The sequence below is a fragment of the Hypanus sabinus genome, chromosome 23 (assembly GCF_030144855.1).
Source record: "Hypanus sabinus isolate sHypSab1 chromosome 23, sHypSab1.hap1, whole genome shotgun sequence".
Classification (NCBI taxonomy): Eukaryota; Metazoa; Chordata; class Chondrichthyes; order Myliobatiformes; family Dasyatidae; genus Hypanus; species Hypanus sabinus.
Genome location: NC_082728.1, coordinates 6611286 through 6626660, shown reverse-complemented (window position 1 = coordinate 6626660; position 15375 = coordinate 6611286). Strand labels below are relative to the sequence as shown.

At 44.9% G+C, this 15375-nt stretch overlaps 1 long non-coding RNA gene across 1 annotated transcript; it reads right to left on the bottom strand.

Moving 5' to 3' along the window:
• Positions 1-5485: 5485 nt before the first annotated feature.
• LOC132380285 (uncharacterized) lies at positions 5486-14788 on the bottom strand. The gene is made up of 3 exons (XR_009507725.1): positions 14656-14788; positions 13969-14260; positions 5486-5949 (listed from the first exon to the last, which is right to left on the bottom strand). It is a non-coding gene; the product is annotated as an uncharacterized LOC132380285 (long non-coding RNA).
• Positions 14789-15375: the final 587 nt, after the last annotated feature.

The following is a 15375-nucleotide window of genomic DNA, read 5'->3' as shown; positions in this document are numbered from 1 at the left end:
ATCAAATCTATTGGGGAGACCTGGCACTTTAAATTCGCCGGGTACTCTATGATGTTTGTAACAATCTCACTCAACCCAAACTTACTGTAATAGTCATACACGGGAGTGGGTGTGTGTGAGGTTTAACACTGAGCTCGTCAGGGAAGAACAAGATCAAAGCAGGTTTCAACGTGACCGTGTTTGGAGGATGAGGGGCTGATCACTGCTGTCCATTGCCACTCCTCCCCAGTGTGGGCTTCCTGTCGAGAATTTGAGAATGAGTGTGTGTGTGTGTGTGTGTGTGTGAGTGTACGTGTGTTTATGTGTCTGAATGAGTGAGTGAGTGTGTGTGTGTGTGTGTGTGTGTGAGTGTACGTGTGTTTATGTGTCTGAATGAGTGAGTGAGTGTGTGTGTGTGTGTGTGTGTGTGAGTGTACGTGTGTTTATGTGTCTGTGAATGAGTGTGTGTGTGCTTGCAAAACTATTTTGAAGCTTACGATTACCATGGAAACAGTGTAATTTTTTCTTACTTCAAGCTAAAAGCTGTCAGTGTTGATGCACAGATTAGGGAGTGGTGACAGAGTGAGGGGAGGGATATTGATGATCTCAAACAGAGTGTGTGTAAGATCTTCCGAGTGAGCTCCACACTCCGTATTACAGTGCAACAGGGCAGCCAGCATTTCCACCACGTCCAGCACACAACCATCACGATTAACAAACATTGGCTTCAATTCATCAGCAAACTTGAGAGGAGGCAGAAACCCATCTCACTCTGCTCATCAAAAACAAAATACTTCAAAAAGTTTCTCATATCTAACTAGGTTAATAAATAAATCATTACTTTGTCATACCCAGTACGAGCTGCTGCAACAAACTGCTGGCTTTGATCTCAAACATTTAACTGAATCACTTGGTGTAGTTTGTGAGAGATTTTGGTAGCATGACAGGTTCACAATCCCCTTTCCCAAGGGCTAACACACAAATCATCTGTCTGGCTGCTGGGTTAATACTCGATCTGGATGGCTAATCATCGGATGTTTATCTCAGGAACATGGGTTTCACTGAAATTGGCTTCTAGACCGTAAGCCTTAGGAGCAGAATTAGGCTATTTGGCCCATCAGTTGTGCTCCACCATGGCTGATCTGTTGTCCCTCTGAACCTCAGCCCCCTATCTTTCCTGTGGAACCTCTGATGCCCTGACTAATCAAGAATCTGTTTTAAATATGCCCGATGACCACCATCTGTGGCAAAGAATTCCACAGATTCTGCACATTCTGGTTAAAGAAATTCCTCCTCCTTTCTGTTCTAAAGGGACGTCCTTGTATTCTGAGGCTGTGCTGTCTGGTTCTAGATTCTCCCACAGTAGGAAATGACCTCACAAGCCCACTTTATCCTGGCCTTTCTATATTCAGTAGATTAAACCATAGGACATAGGAGCAGAAATTAGGCCGTTTGGCCCATCGAGTTTGCTCTGCCATTCAATCATTACTGATCTTTTTTCCCCTCCTCAGCCCCAATCCCCAGCATTCTCCCCATAAACTTTGATGTTGTGTCCAATCAAGAACCTATCAAGCTCAGCCTTAAATACACCCATCGACCTGGCCTCCACAGCTACCTGTGGTAATAAATTCCACAAATTCACCACCATCTGGCTGAAGAAATTTCTCCACATCTCTTTTAAATGGACGTCCCTCCATCCTGAGGCTGCACCTACTTGTCCTAGACAACCCATCATGGGAAACATCCTTTCCACATCTACTCTGTCTAGACCTTTCAACATTTGAAAGGTTTCAATCAGATTGCCCCCTCATCCTTCTAAATTCCAGTGAGTACAGACCCAGAGCTATCAAACATTCCTTGTATAACCCTTGCATTCCTGGAATCATCCTTGTGAACCTCCTCTGAACCCTCTCCAATACCAGCACATTTTTTCTTAGATGAGGAGCCCAAAACTGTTCACAATACTCAAGGTGAGGCCTCACCAGTGCCTTATAAAGCCTCAGCATCACATCCCTGCTCTTGTATTCTAAACCGCTTGAAATGAATGCTAACATGGCATTTGCCTTCCTCACCACCGACTCAACCTGCAAGTTAACCTTTAGAGTGTTCTGCACAAGGACTCTCAAGTCCCTTTGCATCTCAGATTTTTGGATTTTCTCCCTGTTTAGAAGATAGCCCGCACATTTATTTCTACTACCAAAGTGCATGACCATGCATTTTCCAACATTATATTTCATTTGCCACTTTCTTGCCCATTCTCCTAATCTGTCTAAGTCCTTCTGCATCCTACCTGTTTTCTCAACACTACCTGCCCCTCCACCAATCTTCATATCATCTGCAAACTTGACAACAAAGCCATCAGTTCCATCATCTAAATCATTGATATACAACATAAAAGAAAGTGATCTCAACACCAACTCCTGCAGAACACCACTAGTCACTGGCAGCTTACCAGAAAAGGATCCTTTTATTCCCACTCGCTGCCTCCTACCAATCAGCCAATGCTCTAACCACGACAGTAACTTTCATGAAATGCCACAGGCTTTTAGCTTGGTAAGCAGCCTCATGCGTGGCACCTTGTCAAGTTTCTTCTGAAAATCCAAATATAGAACATTCACTCCAACCCCTTTATCTATCCTATGTGTAATCTCCTCAAAAAATTCCAACAGATTTGTCGGGCAAGATCTTCCCTTAGGGGAAAGCTCACTTTATCCTATCTTGTCCTGTGTCACCAAGTACTCCATAATCTCATCCTTAACAATTGACTCCAGCATCTTCCCAACCACTGTGGTCAGGCTAACCGGTCTGTAATTTCCTTTCTGCTACCTGATTTTTTTCTTAAAGAGTGGAGTGACATTCCTGTCCTCTGGAACCACGCAGAGTCCAATGACTTTTCAAAGATCATTACTAATGCCTCCACAATCTCTACCACTACCTCTTTCAGAACCCTAGGGTGCAGTTCATCCCGGGTGACTTATGTACCATTAGGTCTTTCAGCTTTTATGAGATCCCCTCTCATTCTTCTAAATTTCAGGAAGTACAGAGCTAGAACCATCAAACATTCCTCATATGTTAACCCTTTCATTCCTGGGATCATTCTTGTGGACCTCCTCTGGACCCTCTCCAACGGCAGCAACGGGAAGATGGCAAATAATAACGTGACTTTCTTTGCCATCTTAAGGGCAGGACCAAGAGGTTGTGCCCATCAGGACTGGCCACTATGTCTGGTTCTTGTTTCAGTGTAGGAGGGACTAACCTAGTGACAAAGGACAAGACATTCACAAGGACCCCGATTCAGATTCGGTTTCACCCTGAAGTAACTTTGAGGAGTGGGTTTACCAAGAAAAATTGAGAGGTATGTGTAGGGTAGGTGCAAACAGTCTTTTTCCTCAGAAGTTGAGTGGGACTACTAGAGACCATGCGTTAAGGGTGAAAGGTGAAATGTTTAAAGGGAACGTGGGGGAAGTTTATTCAGTCAGAGGATGGTGAGAATGTGGGACGAGCTTCCAGCACAAATGGTGCATGTGAGCTTGGTATCAATGTTTAAGAGGAGTTTGGATGAGTATGTGGATAGTGGGGGTATGTAGGGCTATGGTCCCAGTGCGGGTTGATGGAAGTAGGCAGTTTAAATGGTTTGGCATGGACTGGATGGGTCGAAGAACCTGCTCCTGTGGTGTACTTCTCTATGACTATTACAGCACTGACACTGACCGTTCAGTCCACAGGTCCATGCTGGTGTTTAAACCCCAAGACCATAAGACAAAGGAGCAAAACTAGGCCATTCAGCCCATCGGGTCTGGTCTGCCATTCCATTGCTGATTAACCCCATTCTCCTGTTCTCCCTGTAACCTTTGACATGCAACATGACCTTGCAACTCTTAAACTCAATCTGATGTTCTAACGAAGGCCAACACACTATGCTTCTTCCTAACCATCCTAACAACTTGTGCAGCAACTTTGGGGGATCTATGGACGTGGACCCCACAATCCCTCTGTTCCTCTGCCCTGCTAAGAATCCTGCCATTAACCCTGCACACTGCCTTCACACTTTATGCATGAGTGACCTGCTGTTGGGCTTATCCTAAATTAATCAGATTATGGCTGCAACCAATAAGGAATCACACGTCAGTAATATAGCCAAGTTTCCCCACTCAGATACCATTAAGTATCAGAACTGGAATATCACCTGTATAATAACTTCAAAGACCCAGTCAACATCTCAAGCTCACAGGTCTGCCTTGGCTTCTGATGGTTTACTGGCTCTGAACCTTCCTTTTAATGGAAGCTTTGTTTCAGTGTTCTCAGAAGATTAGCTTTATTCATCACATGTCTGGTACTGTGCAAAAAGTCATAGGCACCCTTGGTTTTTTCCCTATGGTTTCAGATTGCCTGGCTTCCACAGAACCCTGATCATCGAGGCTGCCTGAATCACCTGAGAGACTGAAGCAAGCGAGATAGCCAAAGTCTGCGGAAGAACTGTGGCAAGTTCTCCAAGATACTTGGAACAAACTATTAGCTGATTTTCTTATAAAGCTGCATGACAGTGTACCTAAGATGCGGTTTTAAAGGCAAAGGGTGATCACAGCAAGTATTAATTTGGTTCAGTTTTTTACTGTTTATTGCTTTTTATAGTGATTTTTTGTTTTTTTTAGAAACTTTTCATTTCATTGGGTTTGAAAGTATCTTTGTTTTACAGATTGTTTTTACATGAGCCTAAAGTTTTTGCATGGTACTGTATGAAACGTGCAGCAAAATTCTTTGTTCGTGTCAACAACCAATACAATCTGAGGCTGTGCCAGGGGCAAGTGAATCCACACGTCCAGTCAACATAGCATATCCATGATTAACTAACCTTAATCTGTGTGTTTTTGGAACGTGGCAGGAAACCGGAGCACCTGGACGAAACCTGGTGACATTGAAAATGTACAAACTCCTTATAGACAACGGTGGGAATTGAACCCCGATCATGACTGCTGGCACTGTACGGTGTTATGCTAACCACTACACCACTATGCTATCCTCAAAGAGTCCCAGACCAGAGACTTCAAGAGAATGGCGTTATGCAAGGGACGTTTAGAATCTACAGCTCAGCCTTAGGTAGCTGGGGACAACCTGTACACACACGAGGGAGATTAGAAGAGGAAGATATGACAATGGGGCATAAGAGAGAGTGCTGTGAAACTGATTGTCAGCGTGGACCCGTGGATCAAATGGTGTGTGTCAGCGCTGTAATTTCTATCTACACCAATCCTCAAAGTTACCAAGTTAATGCTATCCCCAAGGAGAACTTCCTGTGCTTCACTCGACCCACCAAGCAGAGGTTCAGTAGTTCAATTTAATATCAATATACAACCTGAGATTCTTACTCTACACAGACATCCACGAAACTGAAGAAAAATGCCAAAGAATGAAAGACAGACATGTTAGAACCCCAAAGAACCCCCCCCCTTCCTCCTCCCACACACAAACCCTCCCCCTCCACCTCCCCCACTTGCTCAGGCAAAAGCATCAGCCCCCACCACCCACCATGCAAGCAATAGCAAACCCCCCAGAGATTGTGATCTAGGGTCCATGAAAAGCTACTGTCCATCCCATCCCAACACCTCGACCTCACAGTGAGGGAGAGAGAGAGATCGCTCCTGCAGTGAGAGGGAAGACCAACAGCTCGCTGTTTCGATGTTACAGTCTGCCATGTTGCTTGTCCAAATTCCCCAACTGGAGGGCCAACAGGCTCTCATCATTGAGAGAGAGAAATCGCTTGAGAGCAGGGGTCTTCTTTCGAAATCAGCGTACGTCACCTGCTACCTCGATGTTTCAATCTCCCACGATGCTTCAGTCAGTGAGGAACCGGGTTGTCCATGGGCGCGCCTGGAGATATCGAAACAGCAGGCCGCATGGTGAGTTCCGAGAGTGACAACCCAGAGTTTGAATGCAGTTGCAGATCACTGACTCTGACAGGACCCCAGCCACCTTGAAAAGGAAAAAGGAAAGGAACAGTACAGAACTGGCCAGAAGATACCAAATTCGATTTCTGCTCTCCAGCCCCATCTGTCTCTTCAAATTTGTCCATAATATTCTGCACCGTTAATATTCTGTTTGATTGTATAATCTGTGTGTTGTTAGAAAAACTCATACAGAGCAGTAGGTATGAAGTTCCAGCTGATCCCATTCCCCTGGTGAAACTCTGAGCTTCAACCACAGTCAAAAGCAAAACCAATTTCAAAACTGTCATAAACACCCTAAGCTCTTTCGTGGGAGTGTTGTCCAACACAATTTGACCTTTTACTTAAGGAGATGTTAGAGATGATGACCAACGTGTTGATTAGCTTGTCAGAAATTAATGATAAAGGGAAAAAAAGACAGAATGTTTATAGAGTAAATTCCTACACCCCTCCCTTCCAGTTCCCTCCCATCCCCTCCCATTCCCTCATGTCCTATTCCAATCGCTCTCTGCCCTCCTATCTATCCGTGCCTCATCAATTCCCTCCCGTCCCATCCTGTCTCATCCCATCCCATCCCATCCCCTTCCATACCCTCCCGTCCTTTCCCATCCCCTCCCATCTCATCCTGCTCCCTCCAATCCCATCCATCCCCTCCCATCCCCTCCTAACTCATCCCGTCCCATCCATCCCCATCTCATCTTGTCCCATCTCATCCCCTCCTGTCTCCTCCTATCTCATCCTGCACCCTCCTGTCTCATCCTGTCCCTTCACGTCTCATCCCCTTCCGTCCCCTCCCCTCCCATCCCATCCCCCACCTTACCCTCCTGTCCCCTCCCTGCCCATCTTATCTTCCCACTTGAAGGCACAGCTGATAGTTGTGGGACAAAATAAACTGAGTAAACTGAAAGCCCAGAGACTCTAGATGCTGGAAGTATAAATCTCTGAATACTCATACAGTCTCAGGCTTCACGCGGAAGACAAGAGGACTGAGTAACCAAAAGCTACCCGCCTTCTCTCTTAAAACCAATCAGTGGAGATTATGAGCATGTTTCCTGTGGTATTTCTTCCATCAATTAAATGGTTTTTTTTAAGACAAAACAACAGCAGTCAGAGGGGTTAAAAAATAAAGTTCTTGCTGGAGCCTTTGATGTCAGAATTAAATGACAATGTTCAAATGGCTGTTTGAGGAAGACACATACCATGGTTTGATTAAGGCTCCAAGATAACCTTTTTTTTATATTTGAAAAAAAAAGCCCTGATCTAAAATTACAGCCGGGGCCTAGTAGGCCTTTGATGCTGAAAGTGTTTCATATCCTGTTTATGTGACGATACAGGGTCTGTAAGGAGATAATGCGACTCAGGATAATAGAGAAGATCCCTTGGCTGCTTGCTGGCACCGATTTGATGTTCCCCTTCCTTAGGAATTAGCACACCCTTTTCAAAGAATTCCTTCAGATGCTGGTAATCTTTTTGCCTTAATGTTTTTATAAAAAATCTAAATGCTAGAACTACTTTGTGTACAGTGTGACACATGAAAGGGTTTTCAAGATTACTGATAATGGGACTTATATGCAGTCTGCTAATGAAGAGCCATTGTTAAACGACTGCAGTTTATTTAACAATACCCACGATTTAGAATAATTAACTCAAATTTCACATTGCATCTATCAGAGGAGAATTCACCTTTTTCTTTTTGACAATTGACCGTCTTCCCTTTTCCCCTGGGGTGCAGCTCTATAAACCTCCAGTAAGATGGCCTAACCAGTGTGGATAACTTCGCTGAACTGATCACTAAACTCAATCCATCAGCTCACTTTCATGGACTCTACAACTCATCTTCTCAGTGTTATTTTATCAATGTTGTTTTTTGTATTTGCAGTTTGTCTCTTTTTGCACATTGCTTGTTCAGTCTTTGTGTGTAGTTTTTCATTGATTCTATATTACATCAATGACTGCATTGGTGTTGCTTCCTGCACCCGTGCTGAACTCATCCACTTCATTCACTCTGCCTCCAACTTCCATCCCTGCCTCAAATTTACCTGGTCCATTCAGACACCTTTCTCAATCTCACTGTCTCTATCTCCAGAGGCGGCTTACCCACTGATGTCTATTATAAACCCACGGACTCTCACAGCTACCTGGACGAGACCTCGTCCCACCCTGCTGCTTGTAAAAATGCCATCCCCTTCTCTCAGTTCCTCCACTGCCACTGCATCTGCTCTCAGGATGAAGCCCCTACACTTCCTCCCTCACTCCTATTCAGGGTCCCAAATGGTCCTTCCAGATGAGGCATTACTTCACCTGTGAGAGTAAGTTGGGGACAAGTACTATGGCTGGTGCTCCTGGTGTGGCCTCCTATATATTGGTGAGACCCGACATAGATTGGGGGACCACTTTGCCCCGAGCACCTATGCTCCATCTGCCAGAAAAAGCGGGATCTCCCAGTGGAGGCCCATTTTAATTCCGCTTCCCATTCCCATTCCAATATGCCTATCCACTGTCGTGATGAGGCCACCTTATATTCTGTTTGGGTAGCCTCCAATCTGATGGCATGAACATCGATTTCTTAAACTTCCAGTAATGCCCCCTCCCCATCTTTCATCATTTCCCATCCCCTTCTCCCTCTCTCACCTCATCTCCTTGCCTGCCCATTGCCTCCCTCTGGGGCTCTTTACTTTCTTCCATGGCCTTCTGTCTCCTTCACCAATCATCTTCCCAGCTCTTTACTTCATCCCTCCACCCCCAGGTTCCATCTATCACCTAACGTTTCTCTCTCTCCACCCCTCACCTTTTAAATCTACTCCTCAGCTTTTTTTTCTCCAGTCCTGCCAAAGGGTTTTTGGCCCAAAATGTTGACTGTGGTGTTTTCTACAGCTGCTGCCTGACCTGCTGAGTTCCTCCAGCATTTTGTGTGTGTTGCTCGGATTTCCAGGATCTGCAGATTTTCTCTTGTTTCTATTAGATTTTTTTGTTCTACTATGAATGCCTGCAGAAAATGAATCTCAGGGTTGTGTATAGTGACAGACATGTACTTTGATAATAAATTTACTTTCAACTTGGAACTTGTAATATTGTGCTCAATTCTGGTTGCTTAAATACAATAAGGACACTGAGGCTTTAGAGAGGATGCAGAGGAGATTTACCAAGGTGCTGCCTGGGCCAGAGAGCATCTTTTGAGGGAAGGATAAGTGGGCCTTTCTGCTTGGAATGAAGGAGAGTGAGAGATGTTGAAGGTGGATAAGACGATAAGAGGCATAGACAGAGTAGACCCTAAACTGGACTTTACTTGGAAGTTGAAGAAACGGCGAGTGAATGACGGAAATATCTCTGATAGGGTAAGACCAGGGTCATATTGCTGACCAGGAGCTTGGAAGTTTTCATGTTTTATTGTTCTATAACATTGAATCACAGTGGATTTAATGTGGCTTTTTTTGACACTGATCAACAGAAAAAACTCTTTCTGGTCAAAGTGAAAACAGATCTTTACAAAGTGATCTAAATGAATTACAAATATAAAACACAAAATAATTGATTATATAAGTATTCACCCCCTTTAAAATGACACACCAGATCATCACTGCTGCAGCCAATTGGCTTTGGAAGACACATAATTAGTTGAATGGAGATCACCGTGTGCAGACAAAAGAACACTCCAAGCAACACTGCAAAAATGTCATTAAAAAGCACAAGTCAGGAGATGGATACAAGAAAATTTCCAAGTCACTGAATATTCCTCAGAGTACAGTTAGGTCAATCATTAAGAAATGGAAAGAATATGGCACTGCTATAACTCTGCCTGGAGCAGTCTGTCCTCAAAAACTGAGTGACCGTGCAAGAAGGGGACTAGTGAAGGAGGCCACCAAGAGACCTGTGACAGCCCTGGAGGAGTTGCAAGCTTCAGTGGCTGGGATGGGAGAGACTGTGCATACAACAACTGTTGCCCAGGTTCTTCACCAGTCACAGCTTTATGTGAGAGTGGCAAAGAGAAAGCCACTGTTGAAATAAACTCACATGAAATCTCAGCTAGAGTTTGCCAGAAGGCATATGGGAGATTCTGAAGTCAGCTGGAAGAAGGTTTGATGGTCTGATGAAACCAAAATTGAGCTTTTTGGTCATCAGACTAAATGCAATGTTTGGCATAAACCAAACACCTCAAAAATACACCATCCCCACCGTGGCTGTATCATGCTATGGGGACGCTTGACTGCAGCAGACCCTGGAAGGCTTGTAAAGGTAGAGGGTAAAATTAATGCAGCAAAAAAAAAAAACAGGGAAATCCTGGAGGAAAACCTGATGCAGTCTGCAAGAGAACTGTGACTTGGGAGATCTGTTTTCCATCAAGCCAATGACCCCAAGCATAAAGCCAAAGTTACACAGGAATGGTTTAAATGCAACAATCAAACAAAAAACAACCTGGAGTGGCCAAGTCAGAGTCCGGACCTCAATCCAATTGAGAATTTGTGACTGGCCTTGAATAAAGCTATTCACTATTGATCCCCATGCAATCTAACAGAGCTTGAGCAGTTTTGTAAAGAAGAATGGGGAAAAATTGCTGAATCCAGATGTATAAAGCTGATAGAGACCTGTCCACACAGACTCAAGGTTGCAATTGCTGCCAAACATGCATCTACTGACCTGAAGGGATGAGTAATTATGCAATGAATTAATTTTGTGTTTAATAATTGTAATAAATTTAGTCCAAATTGTGGAAATTTGTTTTCTATTTGTAATGTAAGAGTCTTTTCTGTTGTTCAGTGTCAAAAAAAGCCAAATTAAATCGACTGTGATTCAATGTTGTAAAACAATAAAACATGAAGATTTCCAAGGGTGGTGAATACTTTTTAAAGACAGTGTGTATATCCATTTATTTCACATAGCTTGTCTTTTACATGTTGGTTGTTTGTCAGCTGTTGTTTGTGTGTAGTCTTCCATTGATTCGATTGTATTTCTCTGTTCTACTGTGAATGGCTGCAAGAAGATGAATCTCGAGGCGGTATATCAGCATAGATGTACTTTGATAATAAACTTACTTTGAAATTTGAATTTTGAACTGAGAGTGGACAGCCAGAGACTTTTTCCTAGCATGGAAATGGCCAACAGAAGGGGACATCATTTTCAGGTGATTGGAAGATAGAGAGGATATCAGGGTTACGTTCTTTTCACATACAGAGTGTTGGTGCATGGAACATCCTACTGGGGTGGTAGCAGAGGCAGCTACATTACGGATATCTAAGAGATTCTTACATGGGCACATGGATGACAGAGTTAGGGAGAACTGAGTGGGAGGGAAGGTTTAGATCCATCTTGGTTCAACACCATGGGCCACAGAGCCTGTACTATACTCCCACCACCCAGGTCATGTTCTCTTCTCACTGCTGCCATCAGGAAGAAGGTACAGGAGCCTCAGGATTCACACTACCTTTTACTTTTACTTTACTTTATTGTCACCAAACATTGATACTAGAGCGTACAATCATCACAGTGATATTTGATTCTGTGCTTCGCACTCCCTGAAGTACAAATCAAAGTAAATATAATAAAAATTTTAATTATAAATCATAATTAGAAAATAGAAAAGGGAAAGTAAGGTAGTACAAGTCAGGTCTGGATATTTGGAAGGTACGGCCCAGATCCGGGTCAGGATCCATTCAGCAGTTTTTTCACAGTTGGAAAGAAGCTGTTCCCAAATCAGGCCATAAGAATCTTCAAGCTCCTGAACCTTCTCCCAGAGAGAAGAGGGACAAAAAGTGTGTTGGCTGGGTGGGTCATGTCCTTGATTATCCTGGCAGCACTTCTCCGACAGCATGCGGTGTAAGGACGGATTGGATTCCAGACCTAACCAATTCCCCACTACCACCACTCTCCTCCGTTTAGCGGAATTAGTTCTTATTCTCAATAATTTCTCCTTTGGCTTCTTTTTGGATTTCAGACCTAACCAATTCCCCACTACCACCACTCTCCTCCATCTACTCTCAATAATTTCTCCTTTGGCTCCTCCCACTTCCTCCAAACCAAAGATGTAGCCATGGGCACCCGTATGGGTCCCAGCTAGGCCTGCCTTTTTGTTGGCTTTGTGGAACAGTCCATGTTCCAAGTCTATACCGGTATCCGTCCCCCTCTTTTCCTTCGCTACATCAACAACGGCATTGGCGCTGCCTCCTGCACGCATGCTGAGCTCATTGACTTCATTAACTTTGCCTCCAACTTTCACCCTGCCCTCAAATTTACCTAGCCCATTTCCGACACCTCCCTCCCCTTTCTTGATCTTTCTGTCTCTATCTCTGGAGACGGCTTACCTACTGATACCTACCATAAGCCTACAGACTCTCACAGCTACCTGGACTATTCCTCTTCCCACCCTGTCTCTTGCAAAAATGCTACCCCCTTCTCACAATTCCTCCGTCTCCACCGCATCTGCTCTCAGGATGAGGCTTTCCATTCCAGGACGAAGGAGATGTCTTCCTTTTTTAAACAAAGGGGCTTCCCTGTGTCCACCATCAACTCTGCTCTCAAACGCATCTCTCCCATTTCCTGCACATCTGCCCTCACCCCATCTGCCCACCACCCCACTCGTGATAGGGTTCTTCTTGTCCTCACCTACCACCCCTCCAGCCTCCAGGTCCAACGTATAATTCTCCGTAACTTCCGCCACCTCCAACGGGATCCCACCATCAGACACATCTTTCCCTCTCCTCCTTTTTCTGCTTTCCACAGGGATCACTCCCTACGCGACTCCCTTGCCCATTCATCTCCCCCCATCCATTCCCACCGATCTCCCTCCTGGTACTTATCCTTGTAAGCAGAACAAGTGCTACATCTGCCCTTACACTTCCTCCCTCACCACCATTCAGGGCCCCAGACAGTTCTTCCAGGTGAGGCGACACTTCACCTGTGAGTCGGCTGGTGTGGTATACTGTGTCCGGTGCTCCTGGTGTGGCCTTTTATATATTGACGAGACCCAATGCAGACTAGGAGACCGTTTCGCTGAACACCTACGCTCTGTCCACCAGAGAAAGCAGGATCTCCCAGTGGCCACACATTTTAATTCCATGTCCCATTCCCATTCTGATATGTCTATACTGTCATTCTGTCAAGAAGAAGCCACACTCAGGCTAGAGGAACAATACCTGACATACCGGCTGGGTAGCCTCCAACCTGATGAACATTGACTTCTCTAACTTCCCTTAATGGTCCTCCTCCCCTTCTTACCCCATCCCTGATATAGTTTTTTCCCCTTCCTCTTTTTTCTCTCTGCCCATCACTCTGCCTGTTCTCCATCTCTCTCTGGTGCTTCCCCCCCTTTCTTTCTCCCTAGGCCTCCCGTCCCATGATCCTTTCTCTTCTCCAGCTCCGTATCCCTTTGCCAATCACCTTTCTGGCTCTCAGCTTCACCCCACCCCCTCCAGTCTTCTCATGTCATTTTGCATTTTCTCCTCCCCCTCCTACTTTCAAATCTCTTACTATCTTTCCTTTCGGTTAGTTCTGACGAAGAGTCTTGGCCCGAAACGTCGACAGCACTTCTCCCTAGTGATGCTGCCTGACCTGCTGTGTTCCACCAGCATTTTATGTGTGTTCCAAGGATGGAAGATTGGTTTGTGTGATGTGCTGGGCTACGTTCACGATCTTCTGCAGCTTCTTCTGGTCTTGGACAGGACAACTTCCATACCAGGTTGTGATGCACCCTAGAAGAATGCTTTCTACCAAGTTCAGGAACAGTTATTACCCTTCAACCATCAGACTCTTGAACCAAAGGGGATAACTTCACTCAGCTTCATTTACCTTATCATTGAAATGTCCCACAACCTATGGACTCACTTTCAAAGGCTCTTCTTCTCACCTTCTTGAATTTTATTGTTTGTTTGTTTATTTATTTTTGTATTTGCACAGTTTGTTTGTCTTTTGCACACTGGTTGAATGCCCAAGCTGGTGCGGTCTTTCATTGACTCTATTATGTCTACTATTCTATAGATTTATTGAGTACGCCCACAAGAAACCGCATCTCAGGGATGTATATGGTGACATTTATGTACTTTGATAACACACTTACTTTGAAATTTCTTCTGTGTTCCAATCTACTTTATCGTTCTCCTTTACCCTTGTGTACTGACGAATGTCAATAAATAATCTTGAATCCAAACTCGTTGTCATCTGCCCTGATCTTCCCCGAAGTGGGCGGGTGTTAATTAATGTGCTGTTTGATAGCACCCCTGCAAACGGCGCTTCTGCTTTGAAGGCGCTGTATAAATGTAGGCCTTTGTTGTTGCGACTGTAACCCGATGCTTTGGAGAAGTATTTTGAAGTCGATTCCAGTTAATTGGATCCCTGGTTTGATGCTCCCTCTGCAGGAACACAAAGAGGAACTGTTCACATAATCTTGAACCTTTGAAGTGTGATAAACAAAGGCTGCAGATTACTCAGGGACAATATAATTCTTTATTTTCTCCTATATTTTGACACCCAGCAGGGTAGCGAGACAAGGCACATCAATCATCTGCCTTCAGCTGCCAGTCCCTCCCACTGAGCTTCGCATACTGCACATCTGCACTCTCGGACACTTACAGACTCGTCTGTCTGCCGATGATAAAATGTTTAATTAATAAAGCCTCCCCCCCCCCCCCCCGGCTGCTCTCACAGCTGCCTCGTCCAGCCCTGCCTTTGTTTCCTGCCTGTTTGATTATCGCCCTGTCTGTGAAGTGCCGGGGAGTACCCCGGTCTCTCTCCTGTCAGTACCGACCTCTAGCTGGGGCGCAGTCTCTGCGCACGGCGGTCACCAGTGAGCAAAGGTCAGGGTCCGAGCTCGGGGGAGCGGAGTACGTTTGGGTTTGAGGGGTGGGGGACGTTGAAGTGTGTTCGGGATACAGGGAACCTTCGGCCCGCTGTAACTTGACACCAATGCCCAAGAACGGGAAAGCCTACGAAAAGTAGTGGCTACAGCCCCGTCCATCATGGGTAAAGCCCTCCCCACCGTTGAGCACATCTACACGGAGCGTCCATTATTAAGGACCCCCACCATCTCTTCTCGCTGTTGCCATCGGGAAGGAGGTACCACACCACCAGGTTCAGGAACCGTTATTAACCCTTAACCATCAGGTTCCTAAACCCGATAACTTTGTGAATAACTTCACTCACCTCATCACTGACCTGATTCCACAACCTATGGATCCACTTTCATTGACCCTACAACTCACGTTCTCAGTACTATTTATTTGTTTGTTTTGTATTTGCACAGTTTGTCTTGTTTTGCACATGGGTTGTTCGTCTTGGTGTGTAGTTTTTCATCGATCCTATTGTATTTCTCTGTTCCACTGTGAATGCCTGTAAGAAAACGAATCCCAGGATAGTATATGGTGACGTGCACCTACTTTGATGAAAGAAATTACTCTGCCCTTTGAGTGTACACTGTCCAACGACTGCCCCTTTGCTCTGATCTGACATCAGTCCTGCTCATATTCCC